This window comes from Bombina bombina, chromosome 2, assembly GCF_027579735.1.
Source record: "Bombina bombina isolate aBomBom1 chromosome 2, aBomBom1.pri, whole genome shotgun sequence".
In the NCBI taxonomy this organism is placed as follows: Eukaryota; Metazoa; Chordata; class Amphibia; order Anura; family Bombinatoridae; genus Bombina; species Bombina bombina.
Genome location: NC_069500.1, coordinates 1,229,811,902 through 1,229,825,441, shown reverse-complemented (window position 1 = coordinate 1,229,825,441; position 13,540 = coordinate 1,229,811,902). Strand labels below are relative to the sequence as shown.

Sequence of the window (13,540 nt, the reverse complement as noted above, 5' to 3'; positions counted from 1 at the left end):
ATAACATTGTGCTCACGCACATGGAGTTACCGAGGAGTCAGCACTGATTGGCTAAAATGCATGTCTATCAAAAAAAATGAAATAAGCTGGCAGTCTGCAGAGGCTTAGATACAAGGTAATCACAGAGGTAAAAAGTGTATTAATATAACAGTGTTGGTTATGCAAAACTGGGGAATGGGTAATAGAGGGATTATCTGTCTTTTTAAAAAATAAACATTTTGGAGTAGTCTGTCCCTTTAATGTGACATAATTATCCATCATATAATTTATTCAAATTAAAGGATTATAAAAGTCAACAGTATGTTAGAGCTATAAAGCCCGAGCATCTATCTATCTGTCTGTCTATATATCTCTATATATCTCTCATCAGTGACTTCTTTCAGTACCCATGTCAGTGTTAGTGCAGATATTGGCATGGAGTCTAAAGAAACCATTTTTAACTCAGCATAGGTTTTAATTATGATTACGTTTATTTATGTTAAATTAGTAACATTTATAAAACCCAGGAAATATAATATTGCAAATTATTGCACTGTCTCCAACCGGCTACTTCATAATGCCACCCGGCTTTCTGTGGTGATCACTGGTATGTATATACTGTAACTACACATACATATATATATATATATATATATATATATATATGTACACACACACATATACATACATATACATATATATACATATATATATATATATATATATATATATATATATATATATATATATATATATATATATATATATATATATATATATGGTGAGGTGTCCACAAAGAGTGAAGTACGAGAAGGAAAGTGTTAGGCCTGGTTACCACACTGTCAGAAAGCTAAGCAGAAGTGTGAGAGGAACCTTGACGCTCCTCTGTGCAGCACACTAAAGGCCATTGAAATATTACTTTGAGGGCCACAAATAACACTTTTGCAGTAGGTTGCTGACTTGTTTTCAGCATTACAAGAGGGTTTTCACTAAGCAGCTTACAAACAATTCAAATAAAACAATACTTAGGGCTCGATTTATCATTCATATTCTCCTATATTTTCTCCTAAAAGTTCTAATGAGAAATAATGCCCCTATTTATCATTCAAAAAATTTACTGTAAAATTCTCCTACTCAGTTACCGTTCTCCTTGGAGAACATGTTCTCCAAAAAAAAGGGTTAAATTAGGTCCTTTTAGTCATATTTCATATAGTTCTCCTCATTAATTCCCCTAGTAACAAATTTATCATTGATATTTTCCAATAGAGGACTAACAGTTCTCCTGCAAGTTCCTGCATTAAAGTTCCCCATGTCTGTGGAGAACAGCATTAGAAATCTATTCTCTATCAGTTGCAATGTTACAAAAAAAGGGTCTCTACAAGGTGCAAAAATGATCTATAACAAAGCGCAATAATAATGTTTATTGGAGCACAATAATCATTTATATTGGGGTGATAAAAACAGAATTTATGCTTACCTGATAAATTACTTTCTCTTGTGATGTATCGAGTCCACGGATTCATCCTTTACTTGTGGGATATTCTCCTTCCCAACAGGAAGTGGCAAAGAGAGCACACAGCAGAGCTGTCCATATAGCTCCCCCTCCAGCTCCACCCCCCCGTCATTCGACCGAAGGTTAGGAAGAAAAAGGAGAAACCATAGGGTGCAGTGGTGACTGTAGTTTAAACAAAAAAGCTACCTGACTTAATAGCCAGGGTGGGCCGTGTACTCGATACATCACAAGAGAAAGTAATTTATCAGGTAAGCATAAATTCTGTTTTCTCTTGTAAGATGTATCAAGTCCACGGATTCATACTTTACTTGTGGGATACCAATACCAAAGCTTTAGGACACGGATGAAGGGAGGGAACAAGACAGGTACCTTAAACGGAAGGCACCACTGCTTGTAAAACCTTTCTCCCAAAAATAGCCTCCGAAGAAGCAAAAGTATCGAATTTGTAAAATTTGGAAAAAGTATGCAGCGAAGACCAAGTCGCTGCCTTACAAATCTGTTCAACAGAAGCCTCATTTTCAAAAGCCCATGTGGAAGCCACTGCTCTGGTAGAATGAGCAGTAATTGTTTCGGGAGGCTGCTGGCCAGCAGTCTCATAGGCCAAACAGATGATGCTTTTCAGCCAAAAGGAAAGAGAGGTAGCAGTCGCCTTCTGACCTCTCCTCATACCAGAATAGATAACAAACAATGAAGGTGTTTGTCTGAAATCCTTAGTTGCTTGTAAATAGAACTTTAAAGCACGAACCACATCAAGATTGTGTAACAGACGTTCCTTCTTCGAAGAAGGATTAGGACACAGAGAAGGAACAACTATTTCCTGGTTAATATTCTTATTAGACACAATCTTAAGAAGAAAACCGGTTTGGTACGCAAAACTACCTTATCTGCATGGAAAACCAGGTAAGGTGAATCACACTGTAAAGCAGATAACTCTGAAACTCTTCGAGCAGAAGAGATAGCTACCAAAAACAAAACTTTACAAGATAAAAGCTTAATATCTATGGAATGTAAAGGTTCAAACGGAACCCCTTGCAGAACTGAAAGAACTAAATTCAGACTCCATGGCGGAGCCACAGGTCTATAAACAGACTGACTAAACGCTTGAACATCTGGTACCTCTGCCAGACGTTTGTGTAAAAGAATAGACAAAGCAGATATCTGTCCTTTTAAGGAACTAGCTGATAATCCTTTCTCCAATCCTTCTTGGAGAAAGGACAATATCCTGGGAATCCTAATCTTACTCCATGAGTAACCCTTGGATTCACACCAAAAAAGATATTTTCGCCAAATCTTATGGTAGATTTTCTTGGTGACAGGCTTTCTAGCCTGAATCAGGGTATCGATAACCGACTCAGAGAAACCACGCTTTGATAGAATTAGGCGTTCAATCTCCAAGCAGTCAGACGCAGAGAAATTAGATTTGGATGCTTGAAAGGACCTTGTATTAGAAGGTCCTGCCTCATTGGTAGTGTCCATGGTGGGACAGATGACATGTCCACTAGGTCTGCATACCAAGTCCTGCATGGCCACGCAGGCGCTATCATAATCACCGAAGCCCTCTCCTGCTTGATTGTGGCAACCAGACGAGTGAGGAGAGGAAACGGTGGAAAAACATAGGCCAGATTGAAGGACCAAGGCGCTGCTAGAGCATCTATCAGCACCGCCTGGGGATCCCGGGACCTGGACCCGTAAAGAGGAAGTTTGGTGTTCTGACGGGACGCCATCAGATCCAATTCTGGAGTGCCCCATAGCTGAGTCAGCTGGGCAAATACCTCCGGGTGGAGTTCCCACTCCCCCTGGGTGAAAAGTCTGACGACTTAGAAAATCCGCCTCCCAGTTGTCTACTCCTGGGATGTGAATTGCTGAGAGATGGCAGGAGTTATCCTCCGCCCACCTGATTATTTTGGTTACTTCCGTCATTGCTAGGTAACTCCTTGTTCCTCCTTGATGATTGACGTAAGCTACAGTCGTGATGTTGTCCGACAGAAATCTGATGAATTTGGCCGCGGCTAGCTGAGGCCATGCCTGAAGCGCGTTGAATATCGCCCTCAGTTACAGAATGTTTATCGGGAGAAGAGCTTCTTCCCGAGACCATAAGCCCTGAGCTTTCAGGGAGTCCCAGACTGCACACCAGCCCAACAGACTGGCATTGGTCGTTACGATGATCCACTCTGATCTGGGGAAACGCATTCCCTGAGACAGGTGATCCTGAGACAACCACCAGAGAAGAGAATCTCTGGTCCCCTGGTCCAGCTGTATTTGAGGAGACAAATCTGCATAATCCCCATTCCACTGTTTGAGCATGCATAGTTGCAGTGGTCTGAGGTGTATCCGTGCAAAAGGGACTATGTCCATTGCCGCTACCATTAATCCGATTGTCTCCATGCACTGAGCTACAGATGGCCGAGGAATGGAATGAAGGGCTCGGCAAGTGGTTAAGAGTTTTAACTTTCTGACCTCCGTCAGAAATATTTTCATTTCTACCGAGTCTATCAGAGTTCCTAGGAAGGAAACTCTTGTGAGGGGGGAGAGAGAACTCTTTTTGATGTTCACCTTCCACCCGTGAGACCTCAGAAAGGCCAATACAATTTCCGTGTGAGACTTGGCTCTTTGGAAAGTCGACGCCTGAATTAAGATGTGGTCTAGATAAGGCGCCACTGCTATGCCCCGCGGTCTTAGAACCGCCAGGAGGGACCCTAGCACCTTTGTGAAAATTCTGGGAGCAGTGGCCACTCGAAAGGAAGAGCCACAAACTGGTAATGCTTGTCCAGAAAGGCAAACCTGAGAAACTGGTGATGATCTTTGTGGATAGGAATGTGCAGATACGCATCCTTTAAATCCATGGTGGTCATATATTGACCCTCCTGGATCATTGGTAAGATTGTCCGAATGGTCTCCATCTTGAATGATGTGACTCTGAGGAATTTGTTTAGAATTTTGAGATCCAGGATTGGTCTGAAAGTTCCTTCTTTCTTGGGAACCACAAACAGGTTTGAGTAAAAACCCAGCCCTTATTCCGCAATTGGAACTGGGTGGATCACTCCCATTGTATGTAGGTCTTCTACACAGCGTAAGAACGCCTCTTTCTTTGTCTGGTCTGTAGACAGACGAGAAATGTGGAACCTTCCCCTTGGAGGGGAGTCCTTGCATTCTAGAAGATATCCCTGGGATACAATCTCTAAGGCCCAGGGATCGAGTACATCTCTTGCCCAGGCCTGAGCGAAGAGAGTCTGCCCCCTACTAGATCCGGTTCCGGATCTGGGGCTACCCCTTCATGCTGTCTTGGAGGCAGCTGCAGGCTTCTTGGCCTGTTTACCCTTGTTCCAGCCCTGGTAAGGTTTCCAGGCTGACCTGGGTTGGGAAGCGTTACCCTCTTGCTTTGCAGCAGGGGAGGATGAAGCGAGACCGCTTCTGAAATTCCAAAAGGAACGAAAATTATTTTGTTTGTTCTTTATCTTGAAGGACTTGTCTTAAGGGAGAGCATGGCCTTTTCCCCCAGTGATTTCTAAAATAATCTCTTTCAATTCAGGCCCGAAGAGGGTCTTTCCTTTGAATGGGATGTTCAAGAGTTTGGATTTTGACGACACATCGGCCGACCAGGACTTTAGCCATAGCGCCCTGTGCGCTAAAATTGCGAAACCTGAATTCTTTGCCGCTAACAACTTAGCTAGTTGGAAAGCGGCATCTGTGATAAAAGAATTAGCCAGCTTAAGAGCCTTAATTCTGTCCATAATGTCCTCATATGAGGTCTCCGTCTGGAGCGCATCTTCCAGCGCCTCGAACCAGAAAGCAGCTGCAGTAGTTACAGGAACAATGCACGCAATAGGTTGGAGAAGAAAAAAATTTTTCTTAAGTAAACCCTTTAATTTTTTATCCATAGGGTCTTTGAAAGCACAACTGTCTTCAATTGGTATGGTTGTGCATTTAGCAAGTGAAGAAATAGCCCCCTCCACCTTAGGGACCGTCTGCCACGAGTCCCGCATGGGGTCAGATATGGGGAACATTTTCTTAAAAACAGGAGGGGGAACAAAGGGAATACCTGGTCTATCCCACTCCCTAGTAACGATATCCGCAATCCTCTTAGGGACCGGGAACACATTAGTGTAAACAGGAACTTCCAGGTATTTGTCCATTTTACACAATTTCTCTGGAACCACCATAGGGTCGCAGTCATCCAGAGTAACTAATACCTCCCTGAGCAATAAGCGGAGGTGTTCTAGTTTAAATTTAAAAGCCAATATATCTGAATCTGTCTGAGGAGAAACCTTTCCTGAATCGGAAATTTCTCCCTCAGACAGCACATCCCTCACTCCAACTTCAGAGTGTTGTGAGGGTATATCGGATAAGGCTACTAAAGCGTCAGAATGCTCATTATCTGTTCTTAAAACAGAGCTATCACGCTTTGCAGGTAACACGGGCAGTTTAGATAAGAACTCTGAGAGGGTATTATTCATAACTGCTGCCAAGTCTTGCAAGGTAAAAGAGTTAGACGCACTAGAGGTGCTAGGCGTCGTTTGCGCGGGCGTAACTGGTTGGGACACTTGGGGAGAGGTTGACGGGCTAACCTCGTTACCTTCTGTCTGAGAATCATCTTGGGCCACATTTTTAAGTGTAACAATATGTTCTTTAAAGTGTATAGACATATCAGTACAAGTGGGACACATTCTGAGAGGGGGTTCCACCATGGCTTCTAAACACATTGAACAAGGATTTTCCTTGGTGTCCGACATGTTTAACAGACTAGTAGTAAAACAAGCAGGCTTGGAAATCACTTTAATCAAGTAAAAACACACTTTTAAAAAAAAACATTACTGTGCCTTTAACCCCTTAGTGACCACAGCACTTTTCCATTTTCTGACCGTTTGGGACCAAGGCTATTTTTACATTTCTGCAGTGTTTGCGTTTAGCTGTAATTTTCCTCTTACTCATTTACTGTACCCACACATATTATATACCGTTTTTCTCGCCATTAAATGGACTTTCTAAAAATATCATTATTTTGATCATATCATATAATTTACTATAAAAAAAATTATAAAATATAATGAAAAAATGGAAAAAAACACATTTTTTCTAACTTTGACCCCCAAAATCTGTTACATATCTACAACCACCAAAAAACACTGTGCTAAATAGTTTCTAAATTTTGTCCTGAGTTTAGAAATACCCAATGTTTACATGTTCTTAGCTTTTTTTGCAAGTTATAGGGCCATAAATACAAGTAGCACTTTGCTATTTCAAAACCACTTTTTTTCAAAATTAGCGCTAGTTACATTAGAACACTGATATCTTTCAGGAATCTCTGAATATTCCTTGACATGTATATTTTTTTTTTAAGAAGACAACCCAAAGTATTGATCTAGGCCCATTTTGGTATATTTCAAGCCACCATTTCACTGCCAAATTCGATCAAATAAAAAAAATTGTTCACTTTTTCACAAACTTTTTCACAAATGTTAGGTTTCTAACTGAAATTATTTACAAACAACTTATGCAATTGTGGCATAAATGGTTGTAAATGCTTCTCTGGGATCCCCTTTGTTCAGAAATAGCAGACATTTATGGCTGTGGCATTACTTTTTGGTAATTAGAAGGACGCTAAATGCTGCTGCGCACCACACTTGTGTTATGCCCAGCAGTGAAGGGGTTAATTAGGTAACTTGCAGGGAGCATGTAGGGTTAATTTTAGCTTTAGTGTAGTATAGTAGACAACCCAAAGAATTGATCTGGGCCCATTTTGATATATTTCATGCCACCATTTCACCGCCAAATTCGATCAAATAAAAAAAATCGTTAACTTTTTCACTAACTTTGGGTTTCTCACTGAAATTATTTACAAACAGCTTGTGCAATTATTGTACAAATGGTTGTAAATGCTGTTCTGGGATCCACTTTGTTCAGAAATAGCAGACATATATGGCTTTGGCGTTGCTTTTTGGTAATTAGAAGGCCGCTAAATGCCGCTGCTCACCACACTTGTAATATGCCCAGCAGTGACAGGGTTAATTAGGTAGCTTGTAGGAAGCTTGAAGGGTTAATTTTAGCTTTAATGTAGAGATCAGCCTCCCACCTGACACATCCCACCCCATGATCCCTCTCAAACAGCTCTCATCCCTCCCCCACCCCACAATTGTCCCCGCCATCTTAAGTACTGGCAGAAAGTCTGCCAGTACTAAAATAAAAGCTATCTTTGATAAAAAAAAATTTTTAAAGCATATTTACATATGCTGCTCTGTAGGATCCCCCCTTAGCCCCCAACCTCCCTGATCCCCCCCCCCCAAACAGCTCTCTAACACACCCCACACTATTTCCCACCATTTTGGGTACTGGCAGCTGTCTGCCAGTACCCACTTTGCACTTAAATGTGTTTTTTTTTTATATAGTTTATTTTTTTTCTGTAGTGTAGCTGCCCCCCTGCATACCCTACCCCCTCCCCCTCCTAGATCCTCATTTATAAAATTATTTCCCTCCTCCTCTTCCACCCAAAACCGCCACCCACCACCCTGTCCCACCACTTTAACTTTTTAGCCCAGATCGCGGGCGTGCACGTGTGCGTGCACGCGCATGCTCGTGCACGCACGGGGCACGTGTGCACGCGCACGCGATCTTTCCTGACTGTTGGCCGGAAGAGACTGCCAGCGATGAGCCGCCCACCCACCTCCCTGTAGCTGCTCCCACCCACCAACGATCGGCACCATCGCTGGCCGATGCAGAGAGGGCCACAGAGTGGCCCTCTCTGCATCGGTGTGCTAAAAAAGGTATTGCAGTGATGCCTCAATATTGAGGCATCACTGCAATACCTTAGAAGCTGCTGGAAGCGATCAGGATCGCTTCCAGAGCTTCAAACCCCAGAGGACGTGCCAGGCACGTCCTTGGTCGTTAAGTGACCTCCAATGGAGGACGTGCCTGGCACGTCCTTGGTCGTTAAGGGGTTAAGAGATAAAAAAAAGTCACACAATTTTGCAAAACAGTGAAAAAATGCAGCAAACATTTCGAAATTTTTACAGTATGTACCTAAAGCATTAGTAAGATTGCACCACTAGCAATAAAAACGATTAACCCCTTAATGCCCAAACCGGATCGACAGTAAGCCAAAAAAACGGTTAAAAAACGTTCAGCACCTTGCCACAGCTCTGCTGTGGCCCTACCTGCCCTTAGGAACCAGATTTGTGGGGAAAAAGCTTCTTATAGGCCCTCAAACTGCAGCAGGACCCTCCATGTGAAACAGCCTGAACTTCTAGTCAAATATAACTGCTCATCTGAGGCGCAAAATTAGGCCCCTCCCACCTCACTACGGTGCTTGTGAGGCCTAAAGAAACACTCCAAAGTGTTTTAATATTAGCCATGTGGGTAACAATCCCTGAAAGAAACCCAAAGGAACCTTCAAAGTGTCTCAAAAAAACGATATTTTCGAGGGGGGGCGGAGCGACGAGCTGAACCGGCAGGACGCATCTTGGAGGAGCTCCTGTTCTACATGCAGCATATTTGAGCCTTTTTTAGGTTCCTAAGGGATATTTCAGATCCTTTGGTGATTATAACTTTGCAAGATCGCTGTGGAGTATGAGTCTATCTAAGTTGGTTCTTTAGCCTATGCTGTTTAGCCAAACTAAGCGACACTGTCTGACAGGCCGCGGTGTTTTAAGCTACCGCACATTTCCCCCCCAGGCGACTGAGTTACAAGTGGTCCTACTTGACTACACATTATGGATGTCGATACAAGGGGAACAGAAGATATTATTTCTAAGATTCTAAACGAACACTTTGCTGGACTGCGTTACCTAATTGCGCAGAGTTTTGCAAGGTGCTCATCCCCACGTGACACCCAAGATGGCGACCGAGAACTCAAGGCTTCTGCTGAAAGAGATATGGAGTCTCTAATTGACTTGGTCTCGGAAGAGTCTGCACCACTCTACTCTGCTTATGATGGCACACGTGAATTTAGGAGCAGGGATACGGAGGAATGCAGTGTTGCTCCCCAGCACATGGGGAAGATTGTTCAGAGCCCCCAGCGGTGGGATATGCCTAACCTGGGAAATATCGGCAGTGACTTCATAATGCAGCGGAGTCCCCTGCAGCTTGATGTGGGTGGCTCAGACTCACGGAGACCCGCACTTCTCATGGAGGGAGCTGTGTTTACCTTTGGCTTCCCTGAGAGGCGGCCTGCTGGTGTGCGTATCCCAACCCTTCATAACGGCCCTGTGGACACATCCACTCTTTGCTGGTTCACACTGGTTGAGCCGGGTACAGCTCTGAGACACCTGATTTCTGTTGCGGCATCACCTAGAAAGGGGTTCTCTAGGACTGGATCGCAGCATATAACAAGAGTCAAGGCTGGAGTGGGCTGAATTTTACTTGTGCAGAGGTAGGTGGCTGCTCTAAGGCCATAACACTGCCTTTGAAGTGGACAGTTCGGTCTCATACTCAGTGGTGTACCCTGCAAGGTTTTCTATTGGTTCTCTCTACATATACCCCAGAGTGGACTGAACTTTACACTTTAAGGACATTTCTATGCTGGACAATAAGTCTCCATCACATATCTATCCTACCAGTGACTCAGAAAGTGAAGACATTGTGTGATATGATATAGTCATTGATTGTCCCTTCCACACAAAGTAACTTATAAGATATCAGCTCTATTTAGCCAAGATCTATAGGGAGGCACAGGGGAGTGAATTCTACAAATTAAACATGTATATATACTATATTGCACTCTCTCATAACCCAGATATTTTACATTACTAATTGGCGATTGTGGTTAGCATGCCAGGAAACTCCATATGTTGTTTTTATTTATCCTTTTATAACTATAAGTTGATGTAATGGTATATAGTGGTCTAGAATTTTTGTAATTACAATGCTCAATACCATTAGAATGACGCCACTCTTTTAAAATAAATACAGAGCCTTCCTGTCTGCATAATGGAGATTTTAGACCACTTATAGTTTATGTGGCCCTTATGGTATTCCCTATTAGTGGGTTCTCTCAACATCCCTGTTGCCATATATGATTTTTATGACTAGCTATTCTTGAAGCTTGTTGTTAGTGCATTATGTTTAACTTTATCTTGATGTTTTCATATATATTTGTGTCCACTATTTGTTAGTGTTTAAAGTTCTTCCTAATATACCTAGGTCCAGCAGTGACTCATTTATATGTTATTCTTTCTCCTCCCTACTATAAGCATACAACTAGGTTCAAGAGTGACCTTTAGAGTCTTCGGAGGAATTCAGCATAGAACATGTTATAAAAATGGAGGATTGAATTGTATATCTTTTTTATCCGTTGTTATTACTTAATGCTTGCACCAATAACTATTGCTAAACTAGAAAGAATACCATTTATGCTTTTTGAAAATCTTTAAGTGGGATATTGCAGTGCTTTCTAGACTCTACGTTTCCATAAGCTGTTTAGCCTGCTATATTTTTCCTTGTTTTATTATTTTTACTTATTCAGGTCCAAGAGTGACCATGTTGAACATTAGAGCACCTCCCTGAGTCTTTTAATATGTATGGGCCCATGAGTGGCCCCTTTAAATAATGGAGGTGCAATCATTCTCTATTTAATCAAACAGAAAATGTGAGGTTTATCTTTAGCACCATCTGCATACCTGTGTAGCAACAGATATTTTATTTATTTCTGTATGTGATTTTTGTACTTCAATATGCTTGTTATCACACATCTCTAACCTCAATAAAAATTTATTAAACAAAAAAAAAAACAAAAAACAAACAAACAAAAAAAAAAACGATATTTTCAATAAAAACCGTTTGCCTTGAAAGTAGTGTCAACCAGCATAAACTAGCCCTGTTATGTAAGCTTGAAATTCCATACTTAGTCTCTGAATACAGCTTACCCTTCCCTCATGGGGATATTATCAGTCTTCTCTAGCATTATCACAGTCTTGTCTAGAAAAAAAAAAAGACTGAACATACCTTATTGCAGCCTAACCTGCAAACCGTTCCCCCCAACTGAAGTTTTTTTGCACTCCTCAGTCCTTTGTGGGAACAGCAGTGGATTTTAGTTACAACATGCTAAAATCATCTTCCTCCCTGCAGAAATCATTGTCTCCTTTCTGCTAGAGAGTAAATAGTACACACCGGTACCATTTAAAATAACAAAATCTTGCTTGTAGAAAATAAAAACTACATTTTTTTTACCACATTCACTTTACCCTTCCGATTGCTTAGAGCCGGCAAAGAGAATGACTGGGGGGTGGAGCTGGAGGGGGAGCTATATGGACAGCTCTGCTGTGTGCTCTCTTTGCCACTTCCTGTTGGGAAGGAGAATATCCCACAAGTAAAGGATGAATCTGTGGACTCGATACATCTTACAAGAGAAAACATATATAATATATATAACATCTATTGAAGCATAAAAATAAGATATATAAGAAGAGATAAAATAGAAAAAAAGAGATCTGGGACATCTCATATCCAGGCTTGAGAAAGGGATCTGGGACATCTCGTATCCAGGCTTGAGAGAACTGAGAAAGTCTGCCCCCCACTTGATCCAATCCCGGATCGTGAGCAAACCCTTCATGCTGATTTAGAGTCAGCTGCGAGTTTCTTTGATTGCTTCCCCTTGTTCCAAGACTGACTGGGTTTTTAAGACGACTTGGACTGTTCCTGCTTGGAAGAATGGAAAGAACGAAAATTACTCTGACATCCTTTTGGTCTATTTTTCTTGTCTTGTTGAAGAAAAGACAATTTTTGACTATGAGACCAGGTCCAAACAAGGTCTTACTCTTGTAAGGAATCACCAGAAGCTTGGATTTAGACTAAACATCGGCTGATAAAGACTTCAGCCACATAGTTCTGCGCGCCAGCATAGCAAAGTCAGATATTTTGGCTCCCAATCTAATAACTTGCAGGGAAGTGTCAGTAATAAAGGAATTGGCTAGCTTAAAAGCCCTAATCCTGTCTTGGATCTCTTCTAAGGAAGTTTCTACCTGAAGAGATTCACACAATGCGTCAAACCAATAGGCTTCCGCACTTGTCACCGTGGCAATACACACTGCAGGTTGCCATTGGAGACCTTGATGAACATATATTTTATTCAAATAAGCCTCCAGCTTCTTGTCCATTTGATCCTTAGAGAAGCAGCTATCCCCAATAGGGATAGTAGTTCTCTTAGCCAGAGTAAAAATGGCACCTTCTACTTTAGGAACCGTTTGCCACGACTCTTTAATGGAGTCAACAACAGGAAACATCTTCTTAAAGACAGGAGACAGGGAGAAAGGAATCCCCAGCCTCTCCCACTCCTGTGCTATAATCTCTGTGGCACGGTCTGGCACAGGAAAAACCTCCACAAAGGTAGGAACATCAAAGTATTTATTAAGTTTACTAGACTTCTTAGGGTAGACAACGACAGAGTTATCGGAGTCGTCCAAGTTAGCTAAAACCTCCTTTAAAAGTACACAGAGGTATTCAAGCTTAAATCTGAAGGATACAACTTCAGCATCAGATGAAGGAATTATACTGTCTGAATCTGAGATTTTACCCTCTAAAGCTACCGATGTATCTTCCTCATCCGACTTATGAGAAAGGGCAACTTGGGTAGCCGAAACTGGAGCAGAAACCTTACAATCTGAGTCTTTAATGTTCCTCTTGCGTTTACCCTGTAGCAAGGGAATGGCAGCTAATGCCACAGATACCACAGAGGATACCTGGGCAGCAATTTCTGCTTGCAAATAAACTCCTCCAGAAGATTGAGAGGAACCGCGGGGCACTGCATGTGACACCATTAAAGGGACAGTCAACACTTACTTTAACATGTTTTTATATTGAAAATAACAAAACGGAGGTCCGCCTACACTATACCCCTCCTGCCTTGCTTCTGTCCTAATCAGCGGCGCTAACTACTCTAATACCCAGTAAATATGGATGCCGGACTCCCCCCACCATTACGTAGCTGCCTTCTTCTTCAACTGATAAGCAAATCAGAATCCAGGCATCGGACAGAAATTGCAAGCGCGTGCAATTTCAGTCCGAGGACTGGATTCTGATTTGCTTATCAGTTGAAGAAGAAGGCAGCTACGTAATGGTGGG

At 42.1% G+C, this 13,540-nt stretch overlaps 1 protein-coding gene across 2 annotated transcripts in view; it reads right to left on the bottom strand.

Moving 5' to 3' along the window:
• Positions 1–13,540, bottom strand: part of NFXL1 (nuclear transcription factor, X-box binding like 1) — a 366,986-nt gene that overhangs the window by 157,589 nt on the left and 195,857 nt on the right. The gene's annotated exons all lie outside the window — the stretch shown is intronic.